Below are 21,501 nucleotides of genomic sequence, written 5' to 3'. Positions count from 1 at the left end.
TTGGAATGATGGAATGCCTCTCATCTTCCTCACCATCTATTAAATAGAGCAAACATTAGAAGGGGAACCACATGCACACACTCCATGTGTCAACATGCAACTTACTTCTTTCTTGTTTTATTCTTTTGTTTTTATTTTTTGATAGTGTCACTGATTTTTACTATTTTTCTTGTTTTATTTCTTTTATTTATATTTTTTTAAAGCATGTAATTAATTTATTAAGTTATTATTATTTATTTCATTTATTTATTTATTATTATTTATTATTTTATTTATTGTTTATTATTTAATATTTAATATTTTTTATTATTTTTTATTTTTTATTATTTATTATTTATTATTAAGGGACATTACATACTCTCCCACTTTAAGCAACTTCGTCCCGAAGTTAAGTTGAATTATTTATTATTTTTATTATTTATTAATATTTATTTTTGTTATTTATTACGTCATGTAACAGTTCCGGCACCCTCTGTTGAACTAGTATAACCAGCGGGCATCGAAAGTTTCACAACACCTAGGAAATCCCAAGGAATCTCTGTCATTTTTCCCACTTTCGGAATCAAGCATAAGCCTTCCATTTTTGGAATCAGGCATAAGCCTCCTCAGTCTGTATCCTAGTCCAAGGTTGGCCCCAAGGCTTGAGCCTGACTCAGACCTCATTTGCCCCAAGGCAGGCATCCAGTACAGTGCTTAATGTCATCGGCATCTCACAAGGTTGGCCCACTCCCTCCACAACTCACTAAGGCGCACAATGGTAGGCATCGAAGTCCTTACACCCCCACCAGACTTCGGCATCCAAATATAATACTAGGCACCTAGCCTAGAACATCAGGCACTTGGCCTCCTCAAGATGGTCCCATAGCCCTTCAAGAGCTATCCATCAAGAGCTATACAAGACAAATGAAGCACTGACATATGTAGTGTTGATTGAGTTTGTCCCCAGCCCATATGGTGTTACTTATTCTCCCTCGTGCATATGGGCTCGCATGAGATCATCAAATAAACCGGCCCTCTCGACCCATTTGTGGAGTCTTGTGAATCATCACACCTCAACATGCAACCAATGCATTAGCCTTACCATCATAGTATCATAGAAAATAATCCACATGCCAAGTTTTGCATGTCATCATGAGAACATTTATCATTGTTAATCGTAACTTTATGAATAATAACGAACTGCATGCTCATGCATGTCATAAATTTGTACGCAACTATAACATGCTTCACCTCATGAAATACCATCATAAGTTATAACATTAACATATTTGCATCAAGGACATATCATGACTTCACATAATAAATGAACGACATGTCAATAAACCTCATATTATAGCATCATAATTCCTATGCCATTTTATGCATATCATATCCATCATGATTATTAACCATTAAATACCTATCATCATGTAATATGTCAATCTACCTTGACATAACATCATAATGCCTATGCATATCATAATCATCATAAGTAAACATCATCACTATTGTAACAACTATATAAACTTGAACCACATGGGCATGATCACCCTCATACTATCATATCATGAAACATCGTCAATATGAGAAAAATCTCAATACTTATCAAATATAGAATAATACTCTATAAGAATTCTTATCATGATTCATCCGAAAAATGAATTTCATTTACTTGTACAAACATTGAATACCAACTATGAAATAATATTATTCTTACCCATCTTATTAATGTCATGTTTTCATCAAGTTGTCAATTACTTTTCAATAATCATTTCCACTTCTTTCAACTAGGAAGTTGATCATTTACACCATTGGTATAATCATCTAAGTACATTGTTAAATTTCACATGAGCCTCATCATCTTGAGTCTTAATCTCTCGTCATATATGCTTCCTTCCCCAAGGAAATTCTGGTGAAATTCATTGTTTACGATTTTACTAGTTATTCAATCATTATTAAAATCCCTTGGTTTTACATCCATTTACCCTTTGGCTTACCGATTCCAATACTTCTATATGCAAACACTAAGTCATCATGATTTAATTTTATATCATGCTTAATTTACTTGCATGAGGGTTTGTTGATCCATCTTGACTTAATAATTACATCACTTAACAATTATCATTTTTCATCCACCAAAAATATTTTCTTATCTCGTCAAGTTTCTATCTCAATACCATTTGATTGATTTATTGTAAATTCACCCTTCTTCAAGTTGGACAAGATATTCTTGCTCATTAAATAGTATCTTTGTTTTAGATTTTGAAACAGATGGAAACACTACTATCATCATTGTCCATGAAAAATTTAAATGTGTGGTGTTGTGGAAACCGCCTCTTTTAATGCTATGGGAACAAAACTTCTTCACATTTTTGAACTACGTCGATTATCACTATGACCATTACTAATCATGTTTCTCAGTCCACTCATCAATACCCTTAAAAGAACTTTCTTCTTGATAGAACATCACTTCATTTCCTCCTACCAGATATTCATAGATATATTTTTATTTTTCTCCTAGTCTTAATTTCCTAATTGTCTACTAGCTTCAAATATGGAAACTTCTTCACTTCATTTGACTTTAATTTCTCACCTCTAGTCATTGTGGTTTCTTTTTCTCCTCTCTGAAAAACATATCATTGATATACTTTGGAAATGTTATTACTATTCCCCAACTTGGGTAATACCCAATAAATAAATTCATTAAGATGGCTACCAAATGTAATCTGTTTATCATTTCTTGTTTTAAGACATCAACATAATAAAATTGCATGATCATACATCTTGTTATCCATAATTCATTCATATAGTTAGTCACCTATGGAAAACTTTACAATGTGGCTCTCCCATTAGAGGGAAAACTGTTATAGATGTTGTCATGCACACAACTTATCTTCTCCAATCATTCTATTTATCATACCTTCCAGGTTCCTTAAAAATGACCTTCATTATTACCATGATTATTCAACTTTATTAGTTGATTGCCAATATTTTCTTCTTTATGTGCATCATCCTTAGATAGACCTTATAGTGATACCTTTAGAGTACCAAGTTATGATTATACCAAACTCTTTCATTATGTTCTAAAATAGGTTGCGTCTTCTTACTAATTTCTTACCCTTGTTATGACACTTTTTCTCAACCACCATAAGTATCTATCTAGCACCAAGTTGGCCATAATCACATGATCTATCATTAGTTATCATCATTAGAAAATTTGCAAGTTTTTCCTTTCCATTTCCTTAGACAACTTTATCCACTATATGCAATTAATCTTGAATCACGAAACTTCATGTAACATTATACTCCACATTGTAATAGTTAATTAAACTAAACTGAAATCATAGTGTACGATTTAGATGTATCATAACGTTCAAACAATAAAACATGATTTAGTTGTTCCATAAAAGGTATCTATCTTAGCTAAGTAAGCACTCCTAATTAGTTCACAACATCTTAATCATCAAGTACAAACAACTCAAGAAAATGAGATTTCTATCAGTGGTTTTACCATGCAATGAGATTTTAATGACAGCAGAGAACCACAAAGGAAAAGGACGGTATCCAAACCAGAGAAGAATGAATGTATGAGGAACTAATGAATGTACCAAACTTTAAGTTTATTGCCAAGAATATATCAGTCCTTAGATACCAACATTCATTAGCTAATTAAAGAAAAACTGCAATGTGATGTGAGTCACTAGATGATCCAATCAATCCACCAAATCACTTCTCAAATGATCACTGAATGCAAGATAAGGAGTACTAATGATCTAGATTCAAGCTTAGTGCCAAATGCAAAGGCAATATATCACTGTAATGTCAAGATCAGACCTATATCCGACCTCTGAAAAATATCAGATTTCTAATAGTGAAATCAAGTCACCCGCATATGCATGCAATGATAGCCAAACACTTACAGTTGATCCTCCAAAACAAATGGTGATACCCCTGGAATTTCAGGTCTCACTTCCATAATTTAATATCAGACTTTTGTAATGATTCTAAAGAAATAAGCTGGTTGTAGCTAGTTTAACAAGTATATCAGTCTACCAAAGCTAGATAAGTTATCGAAAAGTGATGAGAAAGAAAGTTTATGAACTATAAAAAAAAAAAAAAAAAAGTTGATATAGAGACCTTGTACAAGAAATAAAACATCACTAGAATAATGCAACCAAACATTATAATAATATTATCAGTCACTCAATATCAAGATTCATCACTGAACAAGCATAAAATAAGAGCCAAGATACTTAGATTATTGTTGTGATAATTATGTAGTGAATTTTTAACCAGATATGTATTAACCATGCCAAATTTATTCAACAAAGCTTTGAAGATTCTTGATTCATTTCAATCCATTGTTTTGTATATTTTTCCCCTACTGCACGGCATGCAATCAAACCATTGCCAAGTTTGAAACTATTTGATTGATCATGCAAATTATCAATAATCACTAATTTTGTAATATTAAATCATTGAAAACATGAGTTGGAAGGTAATAATGATGTCTGAATAAAACTTAGAGAATTGTCTCAACATAAAATCAAAATCAGTAAAGCTTAAGAATATTGGTGGCATTATTGTTTTAAGAAGGTACTTGAATTCTGAAAAAAAAATTATTCACCATGAATTTTGAAGTTATATGTCACAACAATATTAAGTGTACAGATTCATGACCTTATGTGCTAGGATAAATTGAAATTTTGTGTTGTAGAGTGAAATATTTTGAGTATCTGTTTAAACAATCATAAATTATGTTAGAAGAAAGATATAAAAAAATTAAATGGATTGCCTTTAACAAAATAAATCGTTAAACAAATTTATTGAATGTATCTTGAGATTCTTATGGCTATTAAATGATTATTCTAAGGGGCTTTAAGAAATCAACAACCAAAGAAATATTCCAACAGAAACACACCATAAACAATAAGAGAAACTGCCACCCAACCCAAAACTGGGTCGGATGACTGGGAAGGTTATCCCTCCCAAAACACAAAATAAAATCATTCTATTAATAAGATGGCCCTCCTGCAAGCGCACCTGCGAAGGCAAACACCATATCAAACCCTTAACAAAGCCTTAATAGCTACCGGGTTTTACATTCATTAGTTACAATATAAAGATCGAAACAAAATCAAGAACTCTGAACAAACCTATTGACTACAATACATTTTAGCTATAATGATTTTAGCACTTTGAATTCTTGACGAGAGAAGGAGCTTCTTTTCGGTGCTTGGACTTTGAACAAATATGCACTTTATTTCAGGTAACCTTGTGGATCATATTTGTCTACAATGGGTGTAACCTAGATGCTCCACAAAGAGATTACACAAACCTAAATTCGAGCAGTGTTAGTATGATTTTGTTGTTAGCAATATAGCTTTCTTGTATTTTGATTACTTATAACCATAATCCTTAGCACTGTCCAATTTCAGCTATTGAATGAACAGGCAATAGTTCAGATAAGTTAGCCTTGCTATGTTTTCTGCTAATTCAATGAATTTATTAAGGTTACCTGTTTCACAATTGCATCATAGATTAAGGGCCTCAAGAAGTCTTGGACATCATACATATTAGAGAAAAATGTATCTTTTTAATAAGATACAACCAAAATTACCAATTTCCTTTTTTTTTAATATAAAAATAATTATTATTTTTATCACATATTCAAATAATAAAAACAAATGTGAATTTACCTTCCTTCACACTTTTTCTAAAAATATATGTAAAACAGTTGTTTATGAGTCATTTCTAGAAACAAACCTACCCCATATATATATATATATATATATATATATATATATTTGAAAATGCATTATTAATAACAAATTATATTACTAAAATATAATTAAGAATTTGATTATTTTTTTATTTTTCTAATCCAAAAAACACAATAACCTAATTTAAATATAAAATAAAAATATTTATTATGAATTATGATTATATATGGCAATTAATGATATAATTAAATTTGATTTTTAAAACGTATGATAGGTTTTCCAGTGCCAGCAAAAAAAAATATAAAACAACAGGCATCTAGAGGGCCATTTCATTTTATCTGGCCTAAAAACCAGTACGAATGGTAGAGGGCCATTTCAAATATATGGGAGATAAATGAGTAGGAATGGTAGAGGGATTGACTAATTCCCAATTGACGCAAAGAACTGAGTTGAGTTGGATTATTACTAATTTAAAAGTTGAATAAACCAGTGAGAAAGAAAGAGAAACTCACAGAGATGTATGTATTATTAATTTGAAATCATATATTATATATATTGAGTGGAAAATTTAATAAACATGGTAAGTGTAATATAATAGAAGTGGGTTTCAAACGACGAGGTTGAGCCAATAAAGTGCATTTGCTGGTCTTGCATTGCAGTCAATTGATTTAGAACAAGATGTCACACTTCGGGAGATCGGGCCCTCCAGATATCAGAGATACATATTCCCTGTTTGTTCTGAATATTACTTTCCGTACGAGCGCGGATGACCTGTTTCCGCTGTTCGATCGATACGGAAAGGTCGTGAACAGAACCGGAGAATCGCGAGGGTTTGCATTTGTTCGTTACAAATACGCAGACGAAGCTTAAACAAAAACGTGGCATAGATAATCTAAACATCATTAATAAACATGTATAATCCGATATTAAACATAATAAACGTGGGTGCCTAATAAGCTACGAGTGAGCCCTAAGCCTTGCCAACTCAAATAATCAACCAGTATTCAGAAAACTTCAATTTTTTTTTTGAATAGGCATATCCTACTTTTATATGAATACTCAAGCAACATAAATTAGTTTATTAGAATAGAAATCCTATCTTACGCTGATAAACAGCCCCGGATTTGCAAGAAAATTGGTTAAGCATAGCCTCGGAATAATTTATCAAACCTATACCAATCCATGCTTCAACATGATTCAGAGTTGTAAACTTGAGAATTTGGACCCAGACCTAACCTCGGAATGAATATACAATATATAGGTACTGGATACCCGGTGATTCTTGGGTGTATTTTCTATTTTAAGATATGATTAGAATGGCCCATAAAATTATTAAAGCATGTTCTATTGATTTATAATTATCACCTCAAAAACTCTCGCAAACTTAAAATATTGTCCATTTCTCCCAGGGACTCGTCAAACATAGTTTGCTAAAACAAAACAGGTAATTATCAACTCAAATACCCTTCCGCAAATATAAAATATTTCCATTTTTCCCAAGGGGCTTGTCAAAACAGATCTCATAGGTTGCTGAAACAAAACAGAAATTCCACTGGAAAAGCAACTTACCAAAATTTTGAATGTATGAGTTTCAATACATGGTACCAAAACATCTCCCAGTTAGTTCTGAAGAACAGATATCTTGAACCTGCTATAAAACATCCTTAAAAATGCATATACTGAAAACATTTAAAGCCAAACAAAAGCTCATCTACAAAACCAAATACTGTCCCAAATTTTTTTCTGAATTCAAATCCATTGATTTTATTCAGTGCCCATTACAAAAAGTAATTTTTTTTGTAATAAGATCTGATGAGGGCTGCTTCAGAAATCCAAAATCATTGTCTTTAAATAGGACTCACTGAACAGAAATTTAAAATAGGTAGACAGAATTAACGGACAATATCCCTGCAGCGCAATTGCACATGCAAACAACCACAAAATATAAAGAAGTAAAAATAAAGCATTATTGAATCCCTTCAATGTATTAATCAAGAGGCAAAAAAAACGTGCACACAAAATAATCATGGTGATCAGGTTGGCTCTTGGTAAGAGAGTGCCCGGAATGCAATGAGATTCAGGGGACAGATAATCTGATAACAGCCAGCCCATAAAGATGCAGGGGACAGCCAGAAGGAGCCCGGATATCAAAAGGCTGGAGTCGAGACCAGCTCCTGGAACTCCAGACTTACGTGGAATAAATCACAAATTAGCAGCGTTGAGCCTCTTAGATCAGCAGATCAAGGATTTTGAGGAGGAATTGAAGAAGCTGGATAGCATAGCGCTTCAAGGAACAGATTCATAATTTTATTTAAACCTCGCAATCATATTTACATTTTCAAGGAAAAAAATAAACAGTGACCTGGTAAATCTGCATATTTAGAACACAGAACTTGAAAAACTGTGAGAGATTCTCGTTGTCATCATTAATCCGTGAGCCAATTTAGTTTTTTGTGAGATGCAATAAATCAAAAACAGAAGAAAAATCCAAAACAAAAACTTTTGAAAGTGTCTTTTCCAATAAAACCCTTGTCTTTTTTATGCAGCTAGTATGCACTGAATAAAAAAAATTTAAGTGTATAGCGAGGATTTGTAGAACAAAAAAAAAGACATGTGGCTTCCTCGAAGTAATGATCTTGTAACTCTCAAAACAAGTCCAGTTAAAAATCCCAACAAAACAAAAATTTATTTTTTTTCTAAGATGCCCTTAGGCTTAAGGGTTGAACTTGCTCCCATACCATATGTAACAGCCCAACATTAACATGTAATTAATCAACTAATCAAGTTCAAACTATAAGTAGCACGTACCTGTGGTTGAAGTCTTCTTACTGCAACAAGGTTTTGGGGACGACTCTCCACTCAACTATAGGCTCAATTGCGCAAAGACTTGCTACAACTGGCCACCCACGAGCCCTCAATCAACATACTACTGCTAGTATTCTCCCACGAAAATGAATGACAGGATCTTGAAATGATGGAATGCCTCTCATCTTCCTCACCATCTACTAAATAGAGCAAACATTAGAAGGGGAACCACATGCACACACTCCATGTGTCAACATGCAACTCACTGCTTTCTTGTTTTATTATTTTGTTTTCACTTTTTGATAATTTTACTAATTTTTACTATTTTTTTGGTTTTATTTCTTTTATTTATATTTATTTAAAGCATATAATTAATTTATTTATTTATTAATATTTATTTCATTTATTTATTTATTATTTTACTTATGGTTTATTATTTAATATTTAATATTATTATTTATTTTTTATTAGTTATTATTTATTATTAAAGGACATTACAAACTACATCTCTCCTTACACTTTTGTAATTAATATATATTTAAAAAATAAATATTCAAAACTGAAAACTAAATATCTCCTTAGTTTCAAATGTTATATAAAATCTTTTTTAATTAGTACATATTTAAAAACTAAATATTCAAAACTTATTTTTATTCACATCAAGCCAAGTTTTCCAATGATGGTCTAAAATCTAAAACCCTAGTAGAAAAAAAGATTCTTTGCCACATGATAAGCTTCTTTGCGCTCAGATTATCAGGAGGATGATACTAAGATGTAAAAACTGGCAATTCAAAAAATATTGTAAGATAAAAAATAAATAAGTTAATTACATTATAATTTTTTTGAGTTGAATTGCAAGCCGCAACCCTTGAAATTTAACAAAACATTACTTAAATCATGATCAAGCTATTTACCTGCTCGCAAATAGTAAAATCTCATCTTCCTTCTTAGCTCTTGCGAATATATGTAGCGATCTACATTTTAAGGATGTCGCTTTGAAATGTTGAGCATTTATGCAGGGCAGAAACCTCTTCTTTGACTGATGCAAGGGGTTCTCACTTATTTTTGGCTAGGGCTTTGCGTTTTGGGGTTTCATCTTGATACATAAAATTCCAAGGGAGATGCGAGCTTATTATCATTGTTTTGCTCGACCGCGGGATTTTTAAGGCTGATTTCTATTGCAAACCTTTATGCGTTATAACCTTTTGTGTTTTTGTAGAGATTTAAATTCGAAATTTGAAGGGTTTTCTCATTTGGATTTTTGGCATATTGGTGACTGGAGCATTGTGCATATTGGCGACCGTATTATTCAAACATTGAGCACATTGGATAGAGCAGCAGAGAAGACAAGACAGTAGACAATGCGACAGTTGTCAAGTAGTCCAATCAACATACTTTGAAGGGTTAAGAATCAAACAAAGTAAAAAACAACAATGAGTGACAAGTGCTGCTCAAAGGCACAAACCAGAAAAGGAAGAGGATGCACGCTAAGTGTTTGATGCATCAATTGTATAACAACTGAAGTTACAGTCCTGTTTGTGTAGTATTTTTACAGGACTTCTGATGGACTTATACATGGACGTTAACCAATTCCTTGAAATCTTGTTAGAGTCTCCAACTTCGCCTGAAGTAACAGTGGTTGAAGGTCAAGGGGTATAGCGTGAAACTGGGGTCCATGAAAAAACCATGGAGTCGAATTTTTCATTTTGGACAACCCAAGTAAAACAAATTTTGCAAGAACCTCCTTTGATAAGATTATCATTCCTATTTGGGCATGTAACATGTGAAAAATTGCTTTGCAACATTCAGGGTTTGGACTCACCACATGGAGGGCATCTGTCTCATGGATTCACAACAGCAAAAAAGCGAGTATTTGCTACATCAATTTACTTTGAATCAATGCCATACTGTCTAGATGAGTCCACGGGTGAGCTCACATTGCCAGTGTAATAATAATTAGGAGGGAAATAGTGCCATGATTGAAAAATATTGAACCAGTATTTTGGGGAAGTGTTCAAATTATTAATGGCTGTGTTTGTTTTTTTAGGTTATAGGATTCATTGACTATGAGATGCTTGAGAATATTGCCGCCCTTTTTAGGCCCAAACTTATCATTGTTGGTGTTAGTGCATATCCCTGAGACATTGATTACCCTCACATGAGGCAGGTATTGAAGTTGGGTATTTCTACAGATCTTATAATGGAAGTCCTTTCAAAAATTTCTCTTTCCAGTAACGTTTATTCTAGCAGATTTTATTAATATGTTCTTTTAGTATGTAATGTTGGATTTTTTATGCTTTTTAGTACTAAAAAGTTTTTGGTTTGGGAATATTGTCGATATAGTTGGGGCATACTTAATGATGGACATGGCTATACCTGTACAATTTGTTACAATAAAAAAATGGGAGAATTCTATCTCCAATACTCATATTTTTTCATCTCCATCTAAAGATAGGTAGGATGCGTAAAAAACATTTCACAAAATCCATGCTCTAACATAGCTACTTGGCAACTATTTTACAAACTAATTATATAACAAGATACATAGATAGATCATTCCTAATTTTTCAATAGGCCTCAAAGGAAGTACCCAAACTCAACGAGTAAGGATTGTAATCCCAATGCTTTGTTCCATTTAAATTCTTGTTCTCACATTTCTTTCCCAGATTTCCTCCCTCTCATGACTGGCATAGAGCTTAATGTTTGTTTAGCTACACTTGCATAAGTGAGAGTTCTAATGTCTACCTTTATTACCCCTAGGCTGAGGGAACATCTTCCCTCACTATCTCTAATCATTGTTCCTCCCATGGATTATTAATTTGTTGTTTCACCATTTTTCCCTTGTATTTCTTCTCAATTTTTCCATTTTCACCTTTTTTATTTTTTGCTCTTATCTTCTTCATGTTAGTTTTCTAAGGACTTATTGTGGCTCATTTCCCACTCCTCACTCATATATTTATATTCCAATACATGATAAATATGTTTATATTCCATATGAGTAATATACATATTTCATTCCTCGAGGGATTGCTTAGAAAACAAGGCTCATAGTCATTACAAGAAATACTCATTTTGAGTCCAACACATTTTTACACGTAGGATTTCTCCCTACCACCTGTGCTAAACCTAATTGACTTTCCATGAGAAATATCTTTATATTCCATATAAGGAATATAATTATAAGGAATATACTTGTTTTGGTTCTTGATGGATTGATTAGCAAGGCTTCAAGCCATTACAAGAAATACTCATTATGAACTTTGTTAGCCCTTTATAAAGCCTTTATTATTCAGTGAAATATTTGCCAAGATCTTACAAGATTTTATAATCCAATGAAAGGTTCACCATGATTTTACAAGATAATATAATTTGGTGAGAGATTCGCCAAAAAAATTATATATACATATTATATTATTGATAAAATCGCCTTCCATTTTTCTTATGTATCATGGGGATTCGCCCATTTATTATATATATAAATTTAGGGGGGTTCTTAAAATTTTCCTGATGGTAAATCGTATCTTATCTATTGTCTGACAATAGGATAGACTATGATCATTTCCTTCCATGGTAAGTAGTATCATGTCTATTGTCACCTTTGGATGTGGCATAGTATACCCTAGTTGGCATCCTACCCACAAGTTAGGCTTGTTGGGATCATATCTCCCCATTTAGCCAATGGATGAGCATACTTGAGATAGTATGTGATTCTTACCATTTATGGTAAGTGGTATCTTTCTCAAGTGATGGGATATGTTGATCAATGGTTGTCATTGATGTTAACCCAAGTAGCACCAGGGACTAGCCCGATCTTGCATCGACATTTTGACTTGACAACTCATATTATTTTGCATCAAATATTTTCTCGATGGATTCTACTCATCGAGATGTTTCCGTTGATATATGGTACGCCTCCCAGTTCTTTATATTTTGAAAGTTATTTGTGTTTGAAGTCAGAAACCCCCATTAGTGGGCTAAAACCCCAAGGGTTGAGACATCACCTTATTCCCCAACTATTGTCAATATATGATATGGATTCTCACCATAATCTCACCTCATATAAGTTGAATAAATTTAGAATCCAAAGATAGTAAACCAATCATTGACTTTACTCTCGGGTAGGACCATATGCACTAAGCCAATTATTGACTTCAAACTTTTAGTGGAATTGAAATTTTTTCTATATAAATATTAACAAGGGGTAGTAATTAATTAAATTAAGGATATTTATTATAATTTAAGTCAATAAGTATTAGTACAAATATTAAGAAGAATATTAAAATGATTCACTTACCTTAGAATAAAATGAAACATATTTTAAATATTTAACATTCTAAAATATTATGAATTTCTCCTCTAACGTACATTAAGAAGCCCTCCTCCTTAACACCAAATGATCAAATGATCATGGTTTATTGTCACATAAGGAAGTTGTGTCTCCTACAAACAAGGACCCCTATCCAACGTCTAATTAAGAACCTTATATATATATATATATATGTATATGTATATGTATATGTATATGTATATGTATATGTATATGTATATGTATATGTATATGTTGTTAAACATTGGCATACAGCAGATCATGCACTTGAACGAAATTTTTAAAAGTCTAGCTCTGGAATATTTTTTGCTAACCTTTGGGCTACTAACGCATAACTATATTGGGGATAAGTGAAGAATTAAAGGACCTCATCTTTCTATTGTGGACAACGAAGAATTAAAGAACCTCATCTTTCTATTGTGGAAAACGAAGAATTAAAGGACTTCATTTTTTGTTGTGGACAACGAATAATTAAAGGATGTCATTTTTCTATGAGCCAAGAAAGTGTACTTTGAAATTGATAAATTCACTACAAAAGTAGGACCAGATGGAACGTTACCATGGTTAATTATGTGTGTGATCTAGGGTTCAATGTAATATATTTCTGAGCATCAAAATTCTGAAGAAGAGTATTGCTTATTAGTATAGCAAGGGTCTCATGATCGCATGCTGATAAGGAGACAAAGAGAGAAGCACAGTAAGGAAGTATCTCAAAGGTGGAAGACAGTTAAGGAAGCCTAATTCCATAGATATGGTAAGGCTTGTCTAGGTCTAACATTAAGGTTTGTTTAGCATAATTCAAGCTTATGATAAATGTTGAGGTAAGTCAAGAATTGGTATTGTGTTATGTCTGGTTAGGTCTCTATTGTAAGTAATTTCATAAATGTATAAAAGTTATAAACCTAATAAATCACCATTTTAGGAGAGTGTATGGGACTGTTTAGGTTAAGTTTTATTAGGTATGTCTAGGATCTGTTTTAGGAATACTTTGCACAAGTATCAAGGTTGGATAGTATTACAAGCAGAATATCACAAGTATGTTTTATATTGCAATATTATTGTAGTCAATTTTATTATTCTTGCACTAATCCTCTTTGCAGGAAAATGTAAGTGTTTTGGTTAAGGGGTTATACACTTTTATTTTATTTTGGATATTGGGGTTTCACTTGGGCATTGCAGGTCTCATCTGATTTTAGTCATTCTCATCTATGATAGTGCAGCAACACTGATCAATGGTGACAAAGTTGTGAAAGAGTAGCCAAAGATAGGTGGTTGTACAGTCTTCTTATGTTAAGTTGTGTCTAGAGGGATTGTTTGTGTTAGGTGATAGTATTGTCATAGTTGTATAGTAGTGTCACAGTATGCATTCAAAATATTACTGCATCTAGCAACGACCACACATCCATAGTCAATGGTAAGTCTTCTACAACAAGGTATGTTCAATCAATATTTACATTTTGAATTTTGAATTTTTCTTTGACATATGTTTTGCAGGATAGTATAAGCATTTTGTTTTCGTATTGGTTTGGGTCTTGTTCATTAATGCATATGCAAGAAGGAGGACACTTTAAGACAACTCAGACACATACTAGAAGGACGTCCAATGCCAACGTATAATTACTTGAAGCAAGCATTACAATACCTTAGCAGTTGCAAGTGATCCAAGAAGTCATGTCAAGTCAAGCGTTAGTTCCTGTCAAGAGTCAATAATGTAAAAGATCATCATTGTAAAATTGTAAAAGAGTCAATCTGCCTAGAGTTGAAGAGGCATTATTGGGAGGTATAGGAGTCATTGTTCAATGATCTCATGGTTAGGTTGTAGTCATAGTGTGATTGGGTAATTGGTCAAGCACAAGAAAATCATTGTAATATCATTGTAACGTGGATCATTGTCCCTGGTAAGGGAGTCCACAAATTTTGTATTTACTTTTGTATTTATAGGGTGGCAGGGAGGTGTTAGGCAGGTGCATGAAGTCGCCTACAGTTTGGAGCATGTGAACACTTTAGGGTGGTAGGTTGGTCTAGGGTGTTGGGGCATCCATTTAGTTGATTACTGAAGAAACCAGAGTGTTGGGGCATCCTTCCAATGGGAGATGGAGAAGAATTCTTTTCTAGAATTCTAGGAAGTTTTTGCTTTCATTTAAGTTGGGGCTAAAGATTAAAGAATTTATTAGAAAAGCTTTCGGTGGTTTTTGACCCGGAGGGGGTTTTCCACCTAAAATTTTTGTTCCTATTGTGTTCTTTTATTTATTGTTATTACTGCATAAACATTAATAATAATTGAGGATTAAATAATGCACTAAAAATATTTAAAAATGCTAATTGCTAAGGAATAATGATTCAACCCCCCCCCCCTAATATTTCCAACAATTGGTATCAGAGGTTGGTTCCTTCAATAGCATTCTAACAACTGGAAGGAGATCATGGAGTATACCAAGAATAGAGTTCATTTTTTCAATGGAAATAACTATGCACTTTGGAGTGGAAGAATGCAGGTTCATTTGTTGGCGCAAGGATACGAAGTATGGGAAATCGTTGACAAAGGTTTCACACCGACCCAGGATGAACAAGGTAAGAAAAATATGGTATATGATGCAAAGGCTAAAGATCTTATTATCAGTGGGCTTATCGAATATGTTTATCTTAAGGTATCGAGTTTCAAAACTGCTAAAGATGTATGGGGCAAGCTTGAAAATATATATGCAGGTGACTCAAAGGTGAAAGAAGCAAAGCTTCAAATTTTCAGGGAAAAATTTGAGCTACTCAAAATGAGGGAAGATGAAGATATTGTTGCATAATTTTAGCGTGTTAATGAAACAAAAAATACATTGGAAGGTTTGGGAGAACCTATTGAAATGAAAATTGTTGTCTGAAAGATCCTCAGAACCTTGCCAGCAAGATTTAATCCTAAGGTATATGTCTTGGAAGATAGATCGAATCTGACCAATCTCAGCATAAATGAATTGCATGGAATTCTTACAACATATGAAATGAGGATTGAAGAAGAGGATGGCACATCTCACTTAGAAACAGCATTTGCCACATCCAATAAGAATAGTAAGGACTAGCAGACTCCGAAAGCAAAAACTTGCAATTGTAAGGATGAGGAAAAGGAAGAAGATGAAGAAGAATTATCAGATAAAGAGTTTTCCTATTTCACGCAGAAAATGAGAATAGGTACGGGAAAATTCAAAGGTAAAATTCCATTAATATGTTTTGATTGTGGTGAGGTTAGGCATTTTGCAACCAAATGTCCTCACAAAAATGAGGTTGTTACGAAAGGAAACAAAAGTCCTAGGAAGTTCAACAAGAAAGTCAAGAAGAAATGGTTTAAGAAAAGTTTCTTCTCCAAAGAAGATAGCTCCTCATCCGAAGAAGACAGTGATAACAAAGAAGAATTCAACGGAAGAGTATTGTTTATGGCCAAGCACAATAAGCAAGAGGCACTTGACGAAGAAGGAGACAAAGAAGAAGAAATGACTGAAATTGAATGTCAAAACGAAGTGATCAGGGTTATCAAAGAGCTCAAGGCCGAGAAGAAGCACGTCAACACTCTTGAAGACAAATTAAAGATAGAAAGGGAACATGTCCTAAATCTTAAAATCAAGGTTGAAGAATACAAATGAATTGAAGAATCGCTCAGGAAAGAATTAAAGGAAAGCAACAAGGAAAGAGAAGAATTAGAAGCTGAAATCATTTATTTACGAAAGGAAGTAAAAAATGGAAAAACTCTTCAAAACTACGCCAACATCTCAAAGACTTTGGACGAACTAATCAACAACTAACAATCATGCAGAGACAAGATTGGTCTTGGTTACAAAGAAGAATTTGAAAAGGAGTCGAGTCCTTCTATGACAACTAAAGAAGATGGATATGAAAAATATACCAAGCAGGTAGATCTCCCAGCTAGATCGAGAGATCAAGAATCACAGGAAGAACCATGGAAGACAATTCCTCGAAGAATATTTCCTCCCAGGTATCAACCTATCTTTTATGGTCATTGTTATTCATGTGGAAGGTTTGGACATAGAGCTACAAAATGTCGCATGTATGTTTGGAATGAATATAATTCTAAGAGATCTCTCAGAAATGGATATTCTAGAACTTAGCGGAATATCAATAGATTTGATCATTTGAGAGATGATTTCAAATGTTACAAATGTAACAATTTTGGACACTTGGCCAAATATTGCAGACTTGGAAGTTCTTCAAAGGAATTCTCGCAAAATCAGAATGAACAAGTATGGAAAAGGAAGACTGAAAGGTGTGCTCTCACTCTCAAGGCTCAAAGCAATAGACACGTATGGTATGTTGATAGTGTTTTCTCAACGCATATGACTGGAGATAGAAATAAGTTCATATCCTTGAAAAAAAAAAAGGATGGAATAGTGTCTTTTGGAAATGATGGGTCTTCAAACGTCATAGGAGCAGGTACAGTCACTCTTGGAAGAAAGGATGCATTAGAAAAGGATGTTTTGTTGGTTGAAAATATGAATCACAATCTGCTCAGTGTTGGATAAGTGTGTGATCAAGGACACACGATGTTATTCAACTTGAAGAAATGTGAAATTAGGAAAGGCAAGTTTGGTAAAATTGTGGCTACAACAAGCAGAGCTCCAAATGACATATATATTTTGGATGAGACACCTAAAGGGTGTTTCTTGGCAAAAGAAGACGAGAGTTGGTTATGGCACAAATGAACGGGACATATAAATTTCGACAATTTGGTCAAGATCATAAAACGGAGACAGTTAGAGAAATGTCGAAAATCTCAAAACCTACCAATACGATATGTGAATCTTGTCGGCACGGAAAACAGACAAAAGTTGAGTTCAAGACAAGGGAACATTTTGTGTCGCGTCCATTGGAATTAATACATATTGATCTATGTGGTCCTATGAGAACAAAAGGTTTAGATGGTGAATTATACTTTATGTTAATGAAGATGATTACACCAAAATGGCAGCCATCAGTGTCCTGAAGAAAAAGTTTGAGGAAGTCGAATGTTTCAAAATCTACAAAGAATTGGTCAAAAATGAAATAGATTTGAAGATAAAATGTCTAAGATCAGATAATGGCAAAGAATTCACGTCCAAAGCATTTCAGCAATACTGTGACGAACATGGAATAAAAAGGAAATTCTCAACAGCCAGAACACCATAGTAGAATGGAGTAGCTAAAAGAAAAAACAGAACCGTACAAGAAATGGCTAGAACCATGTTAAAAGACTCAAACTTAGACGATAAATTCGTATTCATTATAAACAGAGGCCTGCTCAGGAACAATTGTAACATGACTCCGTACGAACTATGGAAAGGAAGACCAGATAACGTCAAATACTTCAAAATATTTGGAAGTAAATGTTACATCAATAGAGAAGACCAAAAATTGGTCAAGTTCGATTCCCGTGTTGATGAAGATATTTTCGTTCGTTATTCGCACAAACGAAAGGCATATAGATGCTACAATTCAAGGCAAAAACAAATAGTTGAAAGTATAAATGTTACTTTTGATGAAGACTGTGTTCTAAAGGATAACAATGAGATCATCTCTTCAAGCAAATATGAGGGGCTTGAGGTAGAATCTATGAAGGATGAAGAAGAAGCTCCAGAACAAGACCAATCAAATAAGGAAACAACAATCAACCAAGAAGAAATAAGAAATGATTAGCAGGATGTACAAGAAGTTTCTCCAAAAGGTTCAAAAAATGGTATCAAAAGAATCATCCGTCAAATCAGATCATCAGCAACATAAATGAAGGAATTGGAGCCAGAAGAACTTGACATCTTCGTTCATCACAGCAAGCCCATCTTTCCCTTTTAGCGAATTTTGAGCCTAGCAATTTTGAGGAAGCTAGTCAAAATGAACACTGGGTAACAGTGATGAATGAAGAACTAGATCAAATTGAGAAGAACAACACGTGGGAATTGGTTCCAAAACCAAAGGATAAAAATGTTATTGGAACTAAATGGGTCTTCAGAAACAAATTGAATGAGGATGGACAGGTTACCAAGAATAAAGCAAGATTAGTCTAGAAAGGATATGCAAAAGTTGAGGGAATCAATTTTGAAGAAACATTTGCTCCTGTTGCTAGAATGGAAGCTATCAGGATGTTTCTTGCTTATTCATGCTCGAGAAAAATCAAGGTCTACCAAATGGATGTTAAGTCAGCCTTTCTAAATGGTGAATTGGAAGAAGAAGTTTACATTGAACAACCCAAAGGTTTTCTACTCACTAACAAAGAAAACTACATTTTCAAATTAAAGAAGGCATTATATGGTCTCAAGCAAGCTCCTAGGGCTTGGTATGATCATCTTGATAGGTATCTACATCAAATAGGCTTCAAGAAAGGAAGCACTGAAAACAATCTCTATGTGAAAGTGGATCAACATAACCTAAAGATTATAGAGGTATATGTGGATGATATAATCTTTGGAAGCAATGATGACAGATTAAGTAAAGACATTGCCACAAAAATGCAAAGTGAGTTTGAAATGTCTATGCTTGGCGAGTTGACATACTTTTTCGGGCTTCAAATTTCTCAGCAGGATAAAGGAATATCATATATCAAACCAAGTACATCAAGAAAATGCTCAAAAAAATCCAGATGGAATATTGCAAGCCAGTGCTTACCCCCATGATAACAGGTTGCAAGTTAAGTTTATCAGATTCATCAAAGAATGTGAACCAAACATTGTATAGATCCATGATTGGTAGCCTCCTATATGTGATAGCCTCTCGGCCTGATGTGATGTAGGCAATTGGACAAGTAGCAATATTCCAAGAAACACCAAAACAATCTTATATTATTGCCTCCAAAAGAATTCTTTGATATCTTAAGGGCACAGTGGAATATGGTCTATGGTATCCCAAAGGAAATGATCTAGTTATCCAAGCTTATACAGATATAGATTGGGCAGGAAGTGTTGATGATCGTAAGAGTACCAGTGAAGCAGAATTCTATCTAGGTGGTTGTCTTATTTCATGGTTAAGTAAAAAGCAGTCTTCAATCTCGTTATCCATAGCAGAAGCAGAATATATCGCAGCAGCAACTTGTTGTACACAAGTTCTCTGGATGAAGTAAACTTTTCATGGTCTTCAAGTCAAGTTTGATGAGCCTATTCCCATGTTTTTCGATAACACCAGCGCCATCAGTATCTACAAGAATCCTATGATGCATTCCAAAACAAAGCACATTCTGATTAAATATCATTTTGTTAGAGAGCAGGTCACCGAAAGGAATATCAAGCTTGAATATGTTGGCACAAATGAACAAATTGATGACGTCTTTACCAAGCCATTACCTCGTGAATCATTTGAGTATCTTCTCCAAAAGCTTTGGATTCTCCCAAGTTTTTAGTAGACTCTTTCTCTTGTCTATTCGAGTAGAAAGGGGGAGTGGAGGTGTATACAAGTCAGCAGGATGGTTGTTTCAGGGGGAGTTACCCTTTTCCATTGATGACAAAGAGGGAGAGAAGGAATTAGGAAGAGGTTTCATGATCACAGGGGGAGTACTTTTGTTGCCATCAATGCCAAAGGGCAATATTGTTCATTAGTGGTTGTCATTGATGTCAATCCAAGCAACACCAGGGGCTACCCCGATCTTGCATGGGAATTTTGACTTGACAAATCATATTATTTTTCATCAAAGATATTCTTTATGGATTCTACTCGTCAAGATGTTTCCGTTGATATATGGTACGCCTCCCAGTTCTTCACAGTTTGAGAGTTATCTGCATTTGAAGTTGGAAACCCCCATTAGTGGGCTAAAACCCCAGGGGTTGAGACATCACCTTATTCCCCAATGATTGTCAATATATGACAGGGATTCTCACCATAATCTCACCTCGCATAAGTTTAATAAGTTGAAAATCCAAAGATAGTAAACCAATCATTGACTTTACTCTCGGGTAGGACCATATGCACTAAGCCAATCATTGACTTCAAAAAAATTAGTGGAATTGAAATTTTTTCTATATAAATATTAACAAGGGGTGGTAATTAATTAAATTAAGGATATTTCTTATAATTTAAGTCAATAAGTATTAATACAAATATTAAGAAGAATATTAAAATGATTCACTTACCTTAGAATAAAATGATACATATTTTAAATATTTAACATTCTAAAATATTATGAATTTATCCTCTAATGTACATTAAGAAGCCATCCTCCTTAACACCAAATGATCAAATTATCATGGTTTATCGTCACATAAGGAAGTTATGTATCCTACAAACAAGGAGCCCTATCCAATGTCTAATTAAGAACCTTATACTATATATATGTTGTGAAACTTTGGCATAGAGAAGATCATGCACTTGAACGAAATTTTTAAAAGGCTTGCTCTTAAATATTTTTTCGCTAAACTTTGGCCTATTAACATAGAATTCTATTGGGGATAAGCGAAGAATTAAAGGACATCATCTTTCTATTGTGGACAATGAAGAATTAAAGGACCTGTTGAGGCCTCGAAAATCGCTGCCACAACAAAGGGGATACCACCCGGTCCGGACCTTAATGCAGCTCCTTTTCCGTTTGGAATAGTGGTTCCGACTGGGGATAATGGGACCAGTTTCCCAAGAAGTATAAATGAATGGGATGGATGAATGACTTATGAGATAAGATGGTAATGAGCGGACAGCTAAACTATAAACAAAATGTAA

This window comes from Pinus tabuliformis, chromosome 5_2 (genome assembly GCF_031772625.1).
Source record: "Pinus tabuliformis cultivar Carrire ecotype Pingquan chromosome 5_2, CPIR1, whole genome shotgun sequence".
NCBI lineage: Eukaryota > Viridiplantae > Streptophyta > Pinopsida > Pinales > Pinaceae > Pinus > Pinus tabuliformis.
This window is presented reverse-complemented; position numbering follows the sequence as displayed.